This window comes from Tupaia chinensis, unplaced genomic scaffold, assembly GCF_000334495.1.
Source record: "Tupaia chinensis unplaced genomic scaffold, TupChi_1.0 Scaffold000272_1, whole genome shotgun sequence".
Classification (NCBI taxonomy): domain Eukaryota; kingdom Metazoa; phylum Chordata; class Mammalia; order Scandentia; family Tupaiidae; genus Tupaia; species Tupaia belangeri.
The window spans coordinates 6705895-6716962 of record NW_006159754.1 but is presented as its reverse complement, the minus strand read 5'-3'; the positions used below and the strand labels follow the sequence as shown (position 1 = coordinate 6716962).

The 11068-nt window shown below is 39.0% G+C and overlaps 1 protein-coding gene and 1 pseudogene across 1 annotated transcript in view; both read right to left on the bottom strand.

The window, feature by feature from the left end:
- Positions 1-11068, bottom strand: part of KCNAB1 (potassium voltage-gated channel subfamily A regulatory beta subunit 1) — a 423260-nt gene that overhangs the window by 383710 nt on the left and 28482 nt on the right. The window lies entirely within an intron of this gene.
- On the bottom strand, positions 4364-9296 carry LOC106734983 (60S ribosomal protein L7 pseudogene; annotated as a pseudogene).

The following is an 11068-nucleotide window of genomic DNA, read 5'->3' as shown; positions in this document are numbered from 1 at the left end:
TCCCTCTTCCTATTCCAATTTCCCTCAAGGAGATTCGTTTCAAGCACTCTGCTTTATAGTCAGTGTTAATTTCTTCATGGTCAAAAAACCACTGGAGAGAAATGTATATTCAAAATGTAGTCATACGGATCAGGATTCTTCAGGAAATCTATTATTCAATGACATTCAATGACATGGTCTAAATATGTATATATATAGACCATCTTTACTATTACTGTGTTTCCTGGAAAGAGTATCATAGACTATAATAATGTGTGTGGAAACTGATTTCAAATGTGTGTGTGTGAAGTTTCTGACAATAATCCAGTGCTTATATTTGATAGAAATGGCCCTAGGCGACATAGTTTATCAACTACAAAATTGTATCCTGTGTAGCTCATACAAAGACAGACATAAAGTAATAGGATAAAAGCACAAAAACTCTTAGAGGATGACCTGGAGTGCCCTTTGAACCATAACTCAGAAAGTGGCCTAGCATTCATGATTATTACCCAGCTCATCCCCAGAGAGCAACATGTAATTCTTCCTCTCTTCCCCCTGGTTTAGAGAAGAGAGTCTGTTGATCAGAAAACACAAAATATTTGGATCCACAAGAAACAGGAAGCTGGGGCTTTGTGAATCCAGAGAGAAGCCATTCTTGGGGTGTGCAGTTTTAGGCAGTAGAGGGAAGAAAGGCCGCTTGGCAAGTGTAAATTGATCAGGATACTGCATTTAAATCAAACTTTGATCAGAAACTGAATGAAGACCAATTAGAAATATCCAAATGTCCCATGAGGAAAGAACAGCTCAAAAAGAGAAATGGAAACAGAAACAAGAACAGAAACTGTTCTCTTAGTCATCTCAGATGAAGAACTTTGGCCAATTTTTTCTCAAAAAAGGACAGACACCATTGTTTGTTGTATATAATTAGGCTGAAAATCACCGCATAGCATGGTGTACATTTCCATTATATAGAGTGAGCTCAAGCATGTCAACTAATTCTTTTTACATCTTCCTAAGACCCTGATTGTAATAGTCCCTATAAAGAAAGATACTGGGATTGAACGAGCCTTATTTATCACTACTGAACTCAGACTTTTGACTCTGAGGGAGACTCCACCAGGGAGATATCATTTTTACAAAATGTTGCTTTGGGGGGCTTATTTAGAGTATTATTAGATATGGATAATATACAGATTTCTTAAGTATATATATCAGATTGTCGGAAAGGTCATGACGTACTTTTTCTGTTTTCTATGCAAAAATGCACCATGACTTTTCTGACAATTCAATATCAATGCAATAGTATAGTACAGTGATAAATCGTGTAAAATTATTTTATATGACATGGTATCAAAGTGTTCTATAGAGCACTACCCCTTGTCATATTTCTACTAAAAAATAAATGACAGTTGAAGAAGTATCTTTATCAGCATGAACGAGATTTTCATGGAAATGTGACGGAAATAACATGGGTCTCTTGATGACCAAGAAACTGATCTGATGTAGAAATTTTTGTTTATCTGCCTTCCATTTCTCAAGAAATTCTGTAGAGCAAGTGTATATATTAGAGATTAAGTTTTTGATCATTCTGCTATCATCAAGAGAATATCTTGCAATTTTTTTTTTAGCTTCTTTCTTTTTGTTTTATGGTTTTTTGCCACAGGGTATATATGTTCCCTAGAGAGAGAGAGAGAGAGGGACAGTGAGAGGGGAAGTGAGAATCATCCCCCCACCCAGGAGGCTGGCCTCACCATAATCCCTTCTCCCCCATTCTCCTCCTTAGATTTTGGACTTGCATGCCCACATGTTTGGCATGATTTTCAAGTCACCAGGTTCAGGACTCAAAATGTGGTCAGTCATGTGGGAGTCTAGAGTCTTAACCACTAGATTATGTGCTGGTCCTTCAGTTGATTTCTTATTAGAATCACTAGCTTCATGTGTATATTGATATTATGAAAGGCAAATATACTTCCAAAATTCTATTACTTAATAGAATCTCAGTCTGTAATTGCCTTTCTAACAGAAATTCTAAGACTAGGTGATTTAAAAAAAGAATAGAGGTTTATTTGACTCATGATTCTGGTGTCTGGAAAGTTCAAAAGTTATAGGCCTGGCATAGGTCAGCCTATGTCACAATGCAACTGATAGAATCAAAGAGGATGCTGGGTGCATGCAGAGAGGGCAATCTGAGGCAGCCATTTTTCTTTTCTATAACAACCAGCACTCAGGAGAACTAATCCCTTCTCACAAGAGCTTGCACTTGTTCAACATCATGAGGCAGCATTAATTCATTCATGAGGTCGGCACCTCCGTGACTCAATTGCCATGATTCAATCACCATCTTCTAGGCCTCATCACTTTCCGGTACCAATATATGGAGGACCAAGTTTCTTCTTTTTTTTTTCTCCTGTTTCTTTTGTATCCAAAACATGAAGCATTGAGGTACAAACCATTATCCAAATCGTAGAAAACACATTTCATGTATGTGTGTTGCATTGCCTGATATACAGTAGGCATTAAATTTATATTTACTTATTAAATACATAAATAAATGAATAAGTAGAGTAGGTACTTTGCAAGACTCTCTGGATATTTAGATGAAGGTGACAAGAATTACTATATGCTTAAGATTCTAACATACATTTTTTTATATTGTTGCATCTCTAAACTGAAATGCTCCTTACAGTTTTTATAAATGTTTTAATTTTAGGGCCAGCAGGTGGCGTGGTGATTAAAGGTGCTGGATTCCCACATGGCTGACCATGGTTCGAGACCTGGCAATTTACGTTCTTGCTTTCCTTCTCTCTCTCTGTCACTCTCTGGTCAAATTGAAAGAAAGATAATAGCAAATGGAATTAAATAAATAAATCTTTGTTTTAATGTTTTAAGTTTAGGACCTTCTTCCTACTATTTTTTTTTTTTTTTTTTTTTACAGAGAGAGATGTTTCGTTATAGGGCATGTGCACTCACTATAGAGACAGAGAAAGACAGAGAGACAAAAAGTTAGAAATCAAGAAATCATCCCCTGGGGGGATGGCCATGTCACAGTTGCTTCTCCTCCAGTCTCCTCTTGCGGTTTTGGGCAAGCATGCACATGCGCCTGGCATGATTTTTAAGCTGCCAGGTCCAGGACTTGAACTGCAGTTGACTATGTGAGAGTCCAGTGACATGACCATCATGCCATCTGCTGACCCACCTACTATTGTCTTTTCAAATTATGATAGGTGGCATGTCTCTTTCTTAACAGTATACAAATGAATGCTGTATCTTACGATTGATGGTATCTTCAATTTGATAAATACATTGTCGCATATACATAGCAGAAAGGCATGGCTTGCAATAACTGGGCTTTCAAATATAGAAGAAATCTCAGAGGGCATTTTTTCCAACCTCTCTCATTTAATAGATAGCAAAAATGAGATCCTAAGAAGTCATGCCCCAAATAATTCCGCTGTTTGAGGGAAATGCTAGCTAGAGCACAGTTTTCTTGACTCTTGGCTGAATATTCCACACCATATCATGTTGTACCACCATAAGAATCCTATCATTCAAGCCTGATCTCCATGACTTTCTTCTTTCAGTTAAAAATTCATTGAAACAGGGGCTGGCTCCATGGTGCAGCAGCAGTGCTCTGCTCAAGGGAAGCTCAGTTCCGCATGGCCATTAGGGTTCACATTGCCAGCCCAATAGACCTGAGACACAGAACTTGTGCAAGTGCCTAGAATCCAAAACTAAAGGAAAGGGATCCCGGCATGACCAGATCCTATAGAGGGTACTTCTCTCTCCTCTCTCTCTCTCCTCTCTCCCTCTCTCTCTCCCTCTCTCCCTCTCTCCCTCTGTCTCTCTCTCTCTTTCATATGTGTGCACACACATTCTATCTTGAATAAAGAAAAAAATTAAGTTTGTGAAACTGGCTGTTTGATTTTAACAAACATACCAGGTCTTATATATATCAATGAGCTTTTCCTTAAACATCTTTAGAAGTGATCTTTTTTTTTTTATTGATGCTTTTATAGCACAAAACATTTCTTCTGTTTGTTTTATGACATTCTCAGAGAAAATTTATCTGTTAGAAAAGAAGGCCAAGGAATGTTCTTGCTAAAAACAGTAGTACTATCCCTGCCTAGAAGGCATTTTGAAATTTTCTAGAAGTGATTTGATTATAATGGTGACTGCTTGGCCCCTGCTACTTAGTGTGTGTGAATCAGGGACAAGTCGATGTCAAAAATGTAAAGCTATAACCTCTTTCCTTTTTAAAGAATTATTTGTTTAATTTTATTTTTTATTTTTTTTTAAATTTGCTATAGGGCACATGCACATGTCTGAAAACAGCCACTGTTTACTTACTGACCAGATTACAAAAATAACCATGGTGGTTACCTTAGTTCATCCTTCTAATAAGCCTATTGATCTGGTCTTTCCTGTTGCCAGCATCTCCACCTTCTACAAAATGGGTGGTCTTTTTCTTCATTCCGCCTCATGGAGAAGATAATTTGAAGAGCCACAGGAAGTTATTTGCTTCTTTGAAGCATTTTCCAATAGTATAGATATTATGAATCAGATCCTCCATGCAGATGATGCCAAATTTACCAAGAGACCAAGCAATCAAAGAGTTATCTGTGAAAGTAACTCACTTCTTATTGACTTTGTCATAACCACGCTTGTAGATCAGTTCATTTTCTGACTCTAGGTTCGGGTACCCCCACACAATATATGGTTCCACAATTCGCAGAATGTTAATTGAGGCCTTGCTGAGCTTAACAAAGGTGCCATTGGAGATCTGGTGAAGAAGAAGAAGAAGCTGCAACACCTTCCAAACCTTTGGGCTCACTCCATTGATACCTCTGAGCCTGACGACAGATGCCAGTTTGGGTTCTGCAGGTACATAGAGGTTGCCAGCTGTTCTTTGTCATCCTGGTCATGTGAATCTTAGTTCTGTACAGCTGTCTACATTCCTTCTGATAGTGCTGAGCTTTTTCATAGATAAGCTTCCTCCTTGCCTTTCAAAGTACCTTTTGAACAAACTTTTTTTTTAGGAGCTTGATCTTCAGTTCTACAGAATTCCTTTGGTTTTTCTTAAGGGTTTTTGGCACAGCAGGAACCTTTTTCTTGGTGGTTTCTGCCACAGCAGGAGCCTTTTTTCTTGGCTTCTGCTGTAGCAAGAACCTTCTTTTTCTTCTCTTGAATGCCCTCCACGGTTCCAGCTGGAAAAGAGGTGCCTGTTACTTTTCGATCTTAAGTTATCAATGTCTCTCTAATTCCATTACACAATTTCTTTACAGGTCCTCACATTACTTTTTGTCTTCAAACGCATCTTCTACGCCACCTGGCCTGTCAGAGGTACATGTATGTGCTCCTTCTACGCCCCCTGGCCTGTCAGAGGCACAGGTATGTGCTCCCTCATCTCTACTTCATTCTGTTATAACACAGAGTTGTTTTCAACACTACACTTAAAAGCAAACCCCAGCATATTATTCAAGACATTGTACTTCCTCATTCCTTCTGCAGTTTCTCTGGCCATATTATCTCTACTGCAAGTAAGGCCATTTCCCTCTTTCTCTTCTAAAAATGTTCAGTGATCTGCAGACAGGAAGTGATAAGGAAGCTGAACTTCAGAGAGAAATCAGGAATTCCCACACCTCTTTTCCTGTCGCCACAAAAGTTTTGTTTGTTGGTTTGTTTGTACGTGAGTACAACCCAAGAATCCCCTACACACCTTCCAGCAATCATTCTGTCAGCCAAAAAGGAGGAAAGGGCTTGGGAGACATGACAGGTAAGTGCCTGATTCAACAAGATTCAAGATGGTATCTGACTGGGCTAGCCCCATAGCTCAGTGATTAAGCCCTGTGCCTGAGAAGCCAGATCCCATATGGCCAATCATGGTTCAAATCCCAGCCCTAGTACCTTGAAATATATGACTAGCACATGTGTGTACATGCCTAAAATCCTGATGGAAAAAAGACTATGACACGAGCATACCTCCTTGGGGGACAGGCGAGTACTTTCTCTCCCCATCTCTCCCAGTGAGTGTGTCTTCTGATAATTTTTTTAAATTGGTATTTTACAGAAATAACTGATCATTTTTGTTTGAAAAGTAAAACCAGTACTCAGAACAAAAGGGAATAAAACTATAATATAAATATAATGTTAAAGATAAATGTAAATACCTTAAATATGACAAAATATGTGCTCAGAAGAGGAAAGGTAAATGTAGCATAGAAGTTCTGTAAAGGAATTACGAGGTGGGTCAACAGATTCACACCACACTTAGTTAAGGGTGTGTGTGTACTACATGAACACAAAATCCTCTTGCCTATGGAAGTTTCTCCCTTCTTCTGCCTCCTCTGTTTTGCTCTTCTAAGCACTGTCTGCTCTTTCCTGAAATTGCCAGGCTGAGCACAGAACCAGCACGCATGCGACTCACACCTGCCACTGACCATGCACGGCATCTTAAGCCTGTGTCTGTCAGCGAGCAGCAGAGTTGTCAGTCTGCCTCTGCTTAAGATCCAGTTTACAACAGAATGCTGGAGTTGTGGATTTACTTTCATTAGGATTTATTTTCACATAATAAGGGTCTTAGACATCATCCTGAGAAACAAAAATGTGAACAGTGGTACAGTCTTTCAATTCTTCCTACGTAAGGGCTTGTAATCAACTTCTATGCAAAGTGCAAGTAAAATTTATTTTCCCTTTTGCTGGGCTAACTACAAAGAAAGGTAGAATGTCTTAAAGGTTCTGTGTTGGGGCCAGCAGATGGCATGATGGTTGGAGTGTTGGAATCCCACATGGCCCATCATGGTTTAAGTCCCAGACTATGGTTTGAAAATCATGCTGGGTGCATGTGTGTGCATGCCCAAAATCCTGAGAGAAGACTGGAGACGGGACTGCAGCATGGCTATTCCCGCCCCCATGGGGGGAATGACTTCTCACTTTCTCTCTGCCTCTCTGGCAAGCACATGCATCCCAAACAAAAATCTCTCAGAAAAAAAAAAAAAAAGATTCTGTGTTATAAAAATAATAGTAAGTTTTAGTAGGAAACATACTGTCAAAGAGACCTGAGTCTTGGATCTAACTCTATCACTTGCTACTGTGTGGTCTGGGCTTTGCTAAACAATATTCTCCTCAATTTGGGTAGAGGAAACACCCAAACTAACAAAGCTCAGCATAATTTTTTCTCTCTGAACAAACATCATAACTCCTTTATAGATCCTTTGTCTTATATTCACCTGCCCTCTTCTGGGCAGATAGACTACTCATTCATCAGGTACCATGTTATTTACCAAGAAATCAAAACAATAAGGACATGGTCTCTCCCCCTAGGAGCCTCACGCCTAGTAAAGAGCTGATCATGTATGCAAATGATCAAACACAGAAACACATGGGAAGAAACAGAACCCATTTTTCCCTAGTGGGGAAAAAATGATTGATTCTCAAGAGAGCTGCATAATTTGCAACATCTAAACCTTCCCTGTTTGCATACAGAATGATGCGAAGATCAAATGGGCTATTACACACACAAGCACTTTGAAAAGCTTGATGTTCTCTTCTCTTCAGGCATTCATCTTCCATTTCCTGCCTCTCTTATCTAGTCACATCTACACTTAGTGTTGGGCAAACTGTCAACAGACAGAGGGGAGGTATGGCAAGCCATTCTTCATATTCCCCAGATTCATTTACAGTATTTAGGTCATTGATTCTGAAAGGCAGTGCTCCCTGCAGCCAATGGTTTGAGAAGCAGTTAGACTTGAAGGGGATAACATTCAGGACTGTGCAGACTTGATGTCCAGCGTTGGCTTTTGCTCATCAGTATGCATCAGCCTCCAAGTTCTGTGTCAGAAGACAGGCCAACAAGTGATGACTCACCTTGTAGATCAGCAAGGTTGTAGGCACACTAAATGAATCTTTGTGCCATGGCATCCATGCAACGTTTGGCCTTGATTTATAATTCTGTACAAAGTTTGCCATTGCTGCAAAGGGTAATGAATTAACAAGATGAAAGTTGAATTAAAAGTGCTTCTTCACCAAGTGTCTACACCCAGCAAAAAGTTATGGCTGGGAATGAGCTGACACAAATAAAGGCAAAACTCATACATCTCTTTCTCTAATCATAGGACTCTGCTGCTACCAGGAATATGCTTATTGTGGGGATTTAATCATCAAGACTGATGCTTCTCAGTGACTTGAAAATAACTGAATATGCAGTCCAGCATACATCAAAATGTTTTAGAGGGAGGTACATCCCACAGCTTTTTCATAACAGAGATTTATTTACAAGTTACTAAATCAACCCTACTGCCAGAGAGTAATTCGATGCTTATTAATGATAATTCCTACCCCTTTATCACAAGATTGATATAGGATGACAACCAGAGCCCCCATTATCTGGCTTGCCTCAAGGTAAGAGGACTATGTGGACTTTTCTTTTCAGTGCCATAGTTTACTTAAAAACTTGAACAAGAACAACATAAAATTTTTTTTTAATAATAAAAAACATAAAATCAAAGAAAGCCTTACAGATTTTGAATCTGAGATTCTTACCTGGAGCTGTATAGCACAGGGTTGTTCTGCTGGATGATGGAGCTCTGCTAAATCTTCTCTGTCCTATACAATAGCCACATGTATCACTGAATACTTGCAATGTGGCTAATGAGGAACTACATTTTTCAATTTAATTTAATGTCAATTTATTTTAAATAACCATATGTAGAGAGCTGAGTCATACAAAGAATCTTCAAAAAATGTGTATTATGGGGACCAGCAGATAGTGTGATGGTTACATCACTGACTCCCATGTAGTCAACCATGGTTCAAGTCCTGGACCTGGTGGCTTCAAACTCACCCCAGGAGTGTGTGCACACATACTCAAAATCCTGAGAGGAGAATGGAGGAGAAGGGATTGTGGTGTGGCCATCCCTTCTGGGGAATGATTTCTCACTTTCTGTCTCTTCATCTTTCTGTCTTTTTCTGGTGAGCACACCTGGATTAGCAAAAATCTCTCAAAAAATGTGTATTATGAAAAAACTATAGATTTCAAAAAATGTCTGCACTGAAATAAATTCATAGTTCAATTCCGCTTTTTCGCACTTTTTGAAGTCCCCTCATACATAGGATACCACCGTGTGTGTCCTATTTGCAACTACTATGGAATAAACGACGCCTAAACTTAAGTATCCAAAGCTTTTTTCCAAACTACCTAACCATAATTCTTGCACAGTTCATTACTTTCAGAGCACCTGAATTTTTGTGAATTCCATAATTGACTTTGTAGCATGATTTTTCTTGTTTTTCTGACCTTGCTTTTGTCTTAAGCACATGTCGATAGGGAGTTTTGCTTCCTAAAGTTTCAGTTTGAAGCTGCTAATCAAATGAAGAGATGAAGAACTGTTCTCATGCATTTGAGGACAGCAGAATATAGACTCCTGCCCAGGCTATCCCAAAGTCAAGCTTTGGGGTAATTTTTTTTTTTTAATTTTTAATCCCAAGAGTAAGACTTTACTAAAGATGTCACAACCCTGGATGACAAATAACCTTACTTTGAGTCTTCAGCAGGAAGAGCTGAAGGAATTTCACAGACACCACTTATCTACGAGAGATGTAACCCGTCACCTCATCCTTTTGCAGGTAAGATTTCCTGTCTTCATAACATCTTGATTCTCTCTAACCTGACCCTGAATTGCTGATGAGTCAGCTGAACGTAAAGTGAAAATAAGACAACTATTCCCTCAAGACTGTCGAGAGGGAGGAGATTAAAGGTAGGTTTTGTTCTGAGAGCTAGTTAAGCTTATTAGTGTCTAGAGTAATATTTTCCATGTAGTTGGTGGTCAAAATTACTAGTTGGTTGGTTGATTCCATAATTGACAGATGGAGAATTAGAAAACACATAGTACACAAAAATAAACAAGTACAGTGTACTATTTGCTCCGTCTTCTTGGTTTAAACAAAGAAAAAAATTCTAGTATAAATATATCCCAAATTATCTATCTATTCAATTTGGCCTCAGGATAATGTTTAGACAGCCAGTCTTTGATTTCAAGTGATGAAAGCGCTTCAGATATGAGCTGTTCAAAGGCTCTTACTCACCCCACACTGTAAAGCAGGCACCCCAAACACAGTGTTTTAAATGCTTTTTCTGAGGTTCTGTAAATTCTTAAAATACTTTCAATGTCTAAACCAAAAAATTCAAAACCACGTCATATTTAAGGAAGTTCCTTGAGGGGTCAGGTGATGGTGCAGTGGTAATGCAGCTGGACCCATCTGGGAAAGGTCTGGGTTCGTGTGTCAGGACCTCCCTGAGTGTGCCACATCTGTGCCTGTAATCCAGGTCAGTGGCCATTGGAGGCTGAGTGCAGTGTGAAAGCCATGTTGGAGGTCTCTCTCTCATCCTTTTCTCTTTCTTGCTCTCTCTCTCTCTCCCTCCCTCCCTCTCTCCCTCCCTCTGGGAAGAAATAAATGCTTTTAAAAAGTTATTTGAGGGACCAGTAGGTGGCATGGTGGTTAAGATGCTGGACACTCCCACATGGCTGACCATGGTTCGAGTCCTGGACCTGGTGGCTTGCTTTCTCACTTTCCCTCTTTCTCTCTCTGTGTGTATCTCTCTGGTCAAATTTAAAAAAATAAAATGAATGAATAAAAGCAAATAAATAATCCTTTTTTAAAAAAGTTATTTGAGTTCTTGTTTTTGTTTTAATATAAGCAGAAATGTAGTTATTTTTATAAATAAAAATGTAAATGCCTTACCAGTAATTCTTCACTCATTTTTATCTGGGCTTACATACATAGATATTTTGTAGATGACTGAGTCAACAATTATTTTATGTAAAGTGTGAAACCAGTGCTTTACTTACATGGACCAGCCTTCACAGGTTGGTCCTTCGCAGAAACCCATCTGTAGGTAGAATTAAACTATTTTCAAAAACGTATAGATGGCTATTTATATTTGAAAAGAAAATGTGAACAAAACTGAAATACTATAATAGATCCAAAATCAGCATGAAACACAGTTACGAGGGGCAGGGGGCTGTGGGGGATGGGGACAACTCCCTGTAACCTGCACCTGTCACCAGAGTGTCCGTAGGTTTAAAGTGAG